Source organism: Oryctolagus cuniculus, chromosome 19 (assembly GCF_051225735.1).
Source record: "Oryctolagus cuniculus isolate XC-2025 breed Fujian yellow rabbit chromosome 19, ASM5122573v1, whole genome shotgun sequence".
NCBI classification, from domain to species: Eukaryota; Metazoa; Chordata; class Mammalia; order Lagomorpha; family Leporidae; genus Oryctolagus; species Oryctolagus cuniculus.
In genome coordinates this window covers 15,985,151-15,994,878 of record NC_142885.1, presented here as the reverse complement: position 1 = coordinate 15,994,878, position 9,728 = coordinate 15,985,151, and the positions used below count along the sequence as shown (strand labels likewise).

The 9,728-nt window shown below is 46.1% G+C and overlaps 1 pseudogene; it reads right to left on the bottom strand.

Annotated features, from left to right (window-relative positions):
- Positions 1–639: 639 nt before the first annotated feature.
- Positions 640–9,728, bottom strand: part of LOC100351823 (protein HTATIP2-like) — a 165,081-nt pseudogene continuing 155,992 nt past the window's right edge.

Here is a 9,728-nt window from a genome sequence, read left to right as displayed (position 1 = left end):
GCAGGTGGTGGCTTAAACTGCTGTGCCTCAACACTGACCCCTGATTTTCGTTTAATAAATGGAGGTAGTACCTATAGGGTGCCCTAGAAAATAAGAAGGTGTTTTCAAGGAGCTGTCAAGAAATACAAGTCAAGACAAAGCAAATCAGTCCCAAAGGGTCAGCAGCATTTCTGACTCAGCCCACTGGCACCAACCGCAGGTGCACAGGTACAAGGCAGCAGATCCTTTCCAACATCCAAAAAGCAGAGATGATCTTCGGGATGGGGGCTCATCACCCAACACAGACCCCTTTGGCAAGCATTCCTTGGGACTAACCAACATAGAAAAAGGTGCAGAACTGTTTCCCAGTCTCTGCCAGCATTTTCCTGGTCCCTGGAGGGGCACCGGTTTCCACAGCAACCACAGTGTAAGGAGAAGGCTGCCTTCCAGTTAATGATCCCCAGGAAATATTTAGTCTGGGGCTGTCAGTTCTGGAGAGGCAGAAGGAGAACTGAATGTGAGTCACCAACCTCGCTGGGCTCAAGGAGGTGGAAGAAATTGGTCCTGTGATTAGACGGAGCTGTCAACACCAATCTCCAATTCTACCCTGGTGACTCCTCACTGAGTTTTCAAGTCTCGGTCCTCACTGAACCCAGTGCGTCATCCTGGTAACCTCCACCTGATGGTGGTGATGGTGGTGGTGGTGATGACAATGACGATGACGATGATGGTGGTGATGACAATGACAATGATGATAACGATGATGACAGTGATGATGGTGATGATGATAGCAATGACTGTGGTGATGAAAATCACAGCAATCATGACAGAAAGGAGTGATGATTGCAAAGTGCTTCCTGTGCATTTTCATATTTTGCTTTACAAAAGCCTGGGGAAGCACATGCTATTCTTGACCACTTTACTGATGAGGAAATGAAAGATCTGAGAAGTTCTATAGCCTGTCCAAGGCATACAGCCAGCAAAAAGGACCTGATGTTTGCACCCAGCCCTGCATGTTTGAACCCAGCTCTGTGCAACACCAAAGCCATTTCTTTCAGGATTAGTGGAGCTTTAAAGATCAGATACCGCAGCAGACTGTCCCAATTCAATCACGACTCGACGCTTACCAGCTGCACTTAAATTCATCATCTGTTAAATAGGACTATCAAGAGCACAATTTCTCTCCGAGGGTCTTTCTGTTGCATGTGAGAGAATGACAAGGGTTCTTGTCTGTTCAATGGTGTTCAAACCTTGACATGCACACACACACACACCTGGAGGGATCTTCTTAAGTGTGGTTTCCAGTTTGGTGGGTGTGGAATGAGGCCCAAGAGTCTGCATTTCTGATAATCTCTCGGTGGATGCTGAAGTTTCCGGTCTGCTGCTCACACTCTGGTTAGAAATACTGTAATGTTGAGGCAATCCCGTACGAACTCCAGGTCAAGTCCCAGCTGCTCCACTGTGATCTGGCTCCTCGCTAATGTGCCTGGGAAAGCAACAGAAGCTTGCTCAAGTCCTTGCATCCTTGCCAACCATGTGGGGGCCACAGATGAAGTCATAGGCTCTTGGCTTAAGCCCAGCCATGCCCCAGTCATCGTAGCATTTGGAAAATGAGCCAACGTATGGAAGAGCTCTCTATTTCTCACCTCCCTCCCTCTCAGTCTCTCCCTTTCTTTCTGTAACTCTATTTTTAAAATAAATAACTAAATCCATATAAAAAAATAAAGCTAGGGGGCCGGCGCAAAAAAAAAAAAAAAAAGCTGCTGCCTGCAGTGTTGGCATCCCAGATGTGCACCGGTTTGAGTCCCAGGTGCTCTACCTCTGATCCAGCTCTCTGCTGTAGCCTGGGAAAGCAGCAGAAGACGGCCCAAGTCCTAGGTCCCCTGCACCTGCATGGGAGACCCAGAAGAATCTCCTGGCTCATGGCTTCAGATCAGCACAGCTCCACCATTGTGGCCAAATGGAGAGTGAACCAGCAGATGGAGGACCTCTCTCTCTCTCTCTCTCTCTCCTTCTTTCTCAAATAAATAACTAAAGCTTTAAAATAAATAACTAAATCTTTAAAATAAATAAATAAATCTTTAAAAAATAAATAAAGCTAGAAAGCACATGAAATGTCTTATGATAAGAAATAAGGAAATGTTAACTGCTATTATCACTTTTTAAATTTTTTTTTCAATTTAATGTATGTGAATTTCATGCATTTCTGCTATTTTTAGAATTCTAATGTGAGGATTTTTTAAAAGAATTATTTATTTATTTGAAAGGCAGAGTTACAGAGAGATAGAGGCAGAGGCAGAGAGAGAGAGAGAGAGAGAGGTCTTTTATTTGCTGGTTTACTCCCCAATGACTGCAATGGCTGGAGCTGGGCCGATCTGAAGCCAGGAGCCAGGCGCTTCTTCTGGGTCTCCCATACGGGTGCAGGGGCCCAAGGACTTGAGCCATCTTTACTGCTTTCCCAGGCCATAGCAGAGAGCTGGATCAGAAGTGGAGCAGCTGGGATGCCGGCACTACAGGTGACAGCTTTACTGGCTACGCCACAGCACCAACCCCTGCTACTATCACTTTTATGGTTCTAGCTTCCCCAAGCCTTATCCCCAGACCAGGTGAATTTCCTGAAGGGTTGCATCCTCATTGCCAGAATGCCATAAACCAGACCCCTAACCTCTCGCTCCTTCCACGCCAGGCTGGACTTCTTCTTCTTCTTCTTCTTTTTTTTTTTTTTTTTTTTTGGACAGGCAGAGTGGACAGTGAGAGAGAGAGACAGAGAGAAAGGTCTTCCTTTTGCCGTTGGTTCACCCTCCAATGGCCGCCACGGCCGGTGCTATGCAGCCAGCACACCGCGCTGATCCGAAGCCAGGAGCCAGGTGCTTCTCCTGGTCTCCCATGGGGTGCAGGGCCCAAGCACTTGGGCCATCCTCCACTGCACTCCCTAGCCATAGCAGAGAGCTAGCCTGGAAGAGGGGCAACCGGGACAGAATCCGGCGCCCCGACCGGGACTAGAATCCGGTGTGCCGGTGCCGCAGGCGGAGGATTAGCCTAGTGAGCCGCGGCGCCGGGCCAGGCTGGACTTCTGAGATTAACGTTGGCCCTGGTTGGACTGAAACTACTGTTACTGGGAGGGAGGAACAGACTGTCTCCATCCTCCGTGTCTGCTCTCAACCCCCTGCACAGGGCCTGAGTCACTCTTTCTTTTAACTTTGCTGAGAGTTCGCTTCAACTTTGCACCTCTGTGCCAAAACAGGCTGATCACCTGGAAGGTAGAAATCCCAACAAAATGCATTTCCAATCACTTTTAGGTATGACGAAATTGGTTTTGCTGTATATTATGTTTTATTTTTAAGATTTATTTATTTATTTGAAAGTCAGAGTTACATAGAGAAAGGAGGAGAGGCAGAGAGAAAGAGAGAGAGAGGTCTTCCATCCACTGGTTCACTCTCCAATTGGCCACAATGGCTGGAGCTGAGCCAATCTGAAGCCAGAAGCCAGGAGCTTCTTCCAGGTCTCCCATGCGAATGCAGGGGCCCAAGGACTTGGGCCATCTTCTACTGCTTTCCCAGGCCAGAGCAGAGAGCTGGATTAGAAGTAGAGCAGCTGGGACTCGAACCGGCACCCATCTGGGATGCTGGCACGGCAGGCGGTGGTTTACCCACTATGCCACAGTGCCAGCCCCCAGTATATTAAGTTTTAACATTTCTGAGTAGCATTTCAGCTTGCTTTCTGTCCATGAATGTAAAGGGAGAAGAGGCACTAGGTAGTTGGAGTAGGATGCATGGGCTTATGCTAGACAATTTTGTGTGGCCACAAACCAGATAACCTGCAAAGATAGGGCCACTCATTTGTCACAGATTCAGAGGTGGGAGGGGGAGTCCAAAACCAAGCGACTGGCTCTGGTGAGGGCCAACCTGCTGCTTGATGACATGGCAGAAGGCATTGCGTGGGAAGAAAGTGAGAACGTGCACACTCAAGTCTCCCTTCCTTAAAGCCATAAACGCCATCCTGGGTCTCCTATTCTCATGATCTCATCTGACCCTAATTACTTCCCAAAGACTCCTTCCCCAAAGCACAATTAACCTATGAATTTGGGAAATTAGTTATAACACACAAACACTTGGGGACCTCACTCAAACCATGAGAGAGCTACCCCCTGTAAGCAGTCTTCTTCATGTTTTAACCACGTGGGTTGTTGAGTGCATGGACACCTCACCTCTGCTGGAATTGAAAATGCCTTCACCCCAAGAAGAAAATAGTGTGTGTGAATGTTTTCTCTTTCCTGTGACTCAAGCCAGAGGTTAGTGGGAGGACAGGTTGAGCGTGCCCTCCCTTCCACTTGGGTGGGCTCTGGAAGGTGACGCCCAGACTCTCCTTCCAGGAAGGACTTGTCGCCATCAGCAGGCAACTCTCTGGTCAGCCACTCTACAGTTGCCCCTGCTGCGCAGTGGCTGACGGAGGCAGGGGTGTAAATCCTGGAGACCTCAGCCTGACAGACAACTACCAAGGGCGCTTCTAGCCATAGAGCTTCCACGTGGTTGGTCTCGGCTGTCATTCATCTTGAGCATCACAGCTGGGCCTGTTTTCTCTCCTTTCCATGGGTGCTGAGCCCAGGGGCATTCTGTCAGGTTCCTACAACTGAGGTCACCAATTGCCACAAACCAGGTCACTTCACACAGTGTAAATATGTTATCTTGGCCGGCGCTGTGGCTCACTAGGCTAATCTTCCGCCTGCAGCGCCGGCACCCCAGGTTCTAGTCCCGGTCGGGGTGCCGGATTCTGTCCCGGTTGCCCCTCTTCCAGGCCAGCTCTCTGCTGTGGCTCGGGAGTGCAGTGGAGGATGGCCCAGGTCCTTGGGCCCTGCACCCGCATGGGAGACCAGGAGGAAGCACCTGGCTCCTGGCTTTGGATCAGTTCAGTGTGCCGGCTGCAACACGCCAGCTGTAGCGGCCACTTAGGGGGTGAACCAATGGAAAAAGGAAGACCTTTCTCTCTGTCTCTCTCTCTCACTAACTCTGCCTGTCAAAATAAATAAATAAATAAATAAAATATGTTATCTTAACATTCTAGAAACTGGAAGTCTCACTGGGCTAACATTAAGATGTTGTCATGGCTTCATTGCTTCTTACAGATCCACAGGGAATCTATTATTTAATATTTTTATTATGAATAATTAAATCTATTATTTAATATTATTAATATTTAATCTAATATGTCCTTACCTCTTCCAGTTTTGTGAGATGGCCAGCATTCACTTGCTTGTGGGACCTTCCTCTGTCTCCAAAGTTAGCAGTGCTGATTCTTCAAGTATCTCTCTAAGATCTCTGCTTTGATTGTCATACTTTCTTTCGACCTGGATTAAGTTCCCAACTTCAGCTTGACTCAGTCCCAGATATTTAACATTTGAGAAGTGAGCTAGCATAGGAGTTCTCTTTCTCTCTCTCTTTCTCTCTCTCTCTTTTCTCTCTCTTATGCCAGACAAAGGAAATAAACAAATAAAATATTTTTAAAGATTAACTTTAGCTTAATCTTTAGAGATTTGATTTTGCTCTTGGCTTCTTGGAGATAGTTTCTAATCCCTTGGAATGATCTGCAAGATCAGAACATTTTTCTATTTTCCTGATGGCTTTGGGCAGTCTAACAATGTGATTTATGGTGAGGGTTTGGGGTCACTTGGTATCAGCTCAAGTTCCAGGGCAGCGTGGACATCTGGATGGTCCACCATGTCAATAAAATCTCTGAACACCAAGGCTTAATTAGCATCCCCAGTTGGCAATACTCCATGTGTGTGTCATCAAGCCACCGCTCCCAGGAGAAGACACCACTGTCCACGTCTCCAGCCACCGAGCCCAGATGGAAGGCGCTTCCCTGCCCTCTGCCCCATTTGTCCCCCTTCTTGGCTGATTTTTAATCTGTGTTCTTCCACCATAATGAGCTGCAGCCACCGGTCTGTTGACTTTCAATGAGTCGGTGCATCCTTCCAGTAAACGTCAAACCTAAGCATGCTCTCGGCAACCCTGAACTTGCAGTTGATGTTACAAATGGTGGGCATACTGGGGATCACTGAAGTCCAGGCTATCTTATGCGCTGTATTCTGGAAATTTCTTCAGAGATCTTCTTCCATTCTGAGACTTTTTTTTTTCTATTTCCCCCATTCTCGTTGCTTGATGAGCTCTTCTCTGTGTCCACTTTCTGGATGGTACACACATCTCTCCTCTCCCCACTGGCTGGTAATGTCATAGTCTGGGGCAATGCTGAGGTTTTTTTTTTTTTTTTAATCTCCTTAGGACCTGGGAGGGTGGAGAAATGTCTCACTGCAACAGTTTAGACACAAGGTGCAGGAAAGGTCAGAAAGAGCTCAATTCAATCTATTTTTATGCTGCCGCTCTCATAAACTAGAAAGAGGGACTTGAGAAGGATACTCTGTACAAACACAGCACACAAGAAAGAGACAGGCCCAGGAAAGGATGCAGGCTACTGGTCTACCTCCCGAAGATGCTGATTTCAAATAGTGAGTGATGGCAACACTGCCTTTCTTTGTTCTACATGCCAGTAAGCTCAGGTGAAGAAATCACACCAACCGTGCTTTCCTTTAAAGTCTGGAGTTTCTTTTATTTATTTATTTATTTATTTATTTATTTATTTATTTTTTGGCCTTGCATTTCTCTTTATAAATGGATAGCCTCTTCTGTAAGGGATGCATCCCACAACCCTCCGTGGATTCCTGAAACTAGTGATGCATTTATTTTGAAACAAAAAATGTTCTGTTCTGGGTCTGGCGTTGTGGTGCAGCAACTATCACCTGTAATGCCAGCATCTCGCAGCAGAGCGCTGGTTCCAGTGCCAGCTGCTTTGTTCCCCATCTAGCTCCTTCTAATACAAGTAGTGGAGGACAGCCCCAGTGCTTGGGTCTCTGCCAACCACGTGGGAGACCTGGATGAAGTTCCTGGCTTCTGGCTTCAGCCTGGCCCTGCCCTGGCCATTGCAACCATTTGGAGAGTGAACCAGCAGTTACAAGAGTTCTCTCTCTCTCTCTCTCACTCTGCCTTTCAAACAAATAAATAACTATTTAAAAATTATGACCTTGCCTAGTGTTTTTTTTTCATAATACGCATTTTCAATCAACTCTTTGAAGATCTCTGCTAGAGTGTGTTTTCTCCTATAAGTATATATCGATGAAGTTTTTAAGTTAGACACAATAAAAGAGTGACAGCAATAACTAAAAATAAAATGGATAAATTATAACTGTGTGCTGTGAGAACAGATATTGAAAATGTATGAAGTGCTTATTTTGGAATTTTCCATTTAATCCTCAGTTAACCACGGGCAACTGAAATCGTAGAAACCAAAGCTGTGGATGGGGCGGGGATGGGGAACTGCTCGTCCATTTTTATTTTCTTATCTTCAGTGTGAATTCATCCTCTTCATTTTCTACTGGGAACTCACCTCAACAGAGTCCAATCCATCATACATCATACTGATCTTTGCTCACTGTGTGCTTACACTATTGGCTTGTCTTCTGCTTATTTCTATTATGAATTTATTTATTTTTCGTAATATGATAAGCCCCTATGAACACATCCCTCAAGTCGAAAACAAGATCCCTGGCAATAACATTTCCATTTTGAAATATGTATAACAACTTCTACTTTTTCAAATAGCAAAATTATTTTGTTGTGGTGGTAGTTAGCTTTTTATGACCTTAATGAAATCCCCGAATGGAGCTTCTTAGGAGGGAAAAGTTTGATTCCAACTTACATGTTGGAAGGCCAAAGTTATTCTGCAGCCCCATTATTCTGGCATCTGCTGGAGGCTGGCAGGGATGGAGCAGGTGCAGGGGAATGAACATGTGGTGAGCCAGGAAGCAGAGGGAAGCTAGGCAGAACTCAGCTTACACAACTCCGACCCTCTGGAGGGAACTACCTTCTGAGGGCTTGCACAGCCACCCAAAGACCTCCCCCGGGGCTCACTTTTCTCAGGCACCATCCTGAAATCAAGTCTTTGTTCTTACTCTATGACCTCTTAACCTAAGACCAGAGTTTAGAGAGATGTGTGAATCAGCAAGCCAAATCCTGTTCAATCCCTATCAGTTGTTACTCTGAAAATTTTCAAAATACAAGGCAGCATAAAGAAAAAATATATTACCTGTGATCCGGACCCTTACTCCTACCAACTTCATCAACAGTGTTTAGTCTGTGCTGGCAAATGTACATTTAAATATTTTTATAACTTTGAGTTACAGCATATGGAAAGTTTAGCATCTTTTTTCAAACTGTCATTATGAATTAAACACTTCACTTAAGTATCTCATTTAATGTTATGCATCTTTCTTATTATTTTTGACACCAAACATTCCAAGGCACATTTGCATGATACCATAAATGACTTAGTAAATTGATTTACTGATAGACATGTAGGCTGCATTTTTGGAGGGGAAGATGTATAATAACATTAGCAAACTATATATTATACGTAAGCATTGCTACATTTATTAGCTCAGTTTCTCCTATATAGTTCCAGTTCTTAGAGGTCAAATGCTTGGATTAAAATATTAGCATTTTCAATTTGTTGAGGGACATTATCAAGTCATTTCTGGAAAGAGACGTCAGTAAGAAGGAATACTTACCCTAGCATCTTACTTTGCTGGGACCTTATCTGGCCTTTCTCACTTCATGACACTTTAAAGGTCAAAGGTCAAGGAGATGGTGCATTGTGAGTCCTTCACACCAGCCTTCTAGAATGTTCTACAGGTGCCTGGGAACCTGGAAACGCCTTCCTCAGGATGCTATGCCTGCTTCTATCAGCCTCTTCCCTAGGACCATTTGAGGATGATCCTCAAGTGAAGAATTGCATAACCCTAGGCCTACGGTGAGGTGGGTGGGCAACCTCAAAGATCCTGGATTTGCAGTCAGGGCATCCACATGCATGCGCCTGAAGCCACTTTTGGTATTGATGGAGCTAGGGTCGGGGGGAATGAGAGAGCTCTCAGGAGCCTGGGGCTCACTCTCTCCATACCACCACGTTCCATCAAAGGACGTCTGGGAATCCAAGCCAACACGCAAGTGTATTTGCCGAGGTAGAAAGGTTGAAAATATTTGACTCAACCGTTGGTTAGCTAATGTTGATGACTTCTAAACACTTAGACATATGGTATGTGGCCCTCCAATTGGACTTTCGTCATGGTCGTTGCCCTTGTGAGGGGAGAAACTGATAACATTTCCATTTTTTTTTTTTGACAGGCAGAGTGGACAGTGAGAGAGAGAGAGAGACAGAGAGAAAGGTCTTCCTTTGCCGTTGGTTCAACCTCCAATTGCCGCCGCAGCTGGCGTGCTGCGGCTGGCGCACCGCGCTGATCCGATGGCAGGAGCCAGGTGCTTCTCCTGGTCTCCATGGGGTGCAGGGCCCAAGCACTTGGGCCACCCCTCCACTGCACTCCCTGGCCACAACAGAGAGCTGGCCTGGAAGAGGGGCAACCGGGACAGAATCCGGCGCCCCGACCAGGACTAGAACCCGGTGTGCCAGTGCCGCAAGGCGGAGGATTAGCCTAGTGAGCCGCGGCGCCGGCCAACATTTCCATTTTTAATAGCAGCTCTGTGTGCTTCTCACCAGCATTAGGGATTATGGCTATTCTTCGCTAACTTGGTGGGTGAAAAAAAAAATCTCATGCTTGTTTCAATCTGTGCATCTAAAATAATTGATCATTCCTAGCTTTCTGTTCCTCATAGCTGATGCCCTTGCTTGATTTATTGGTGCCTCAG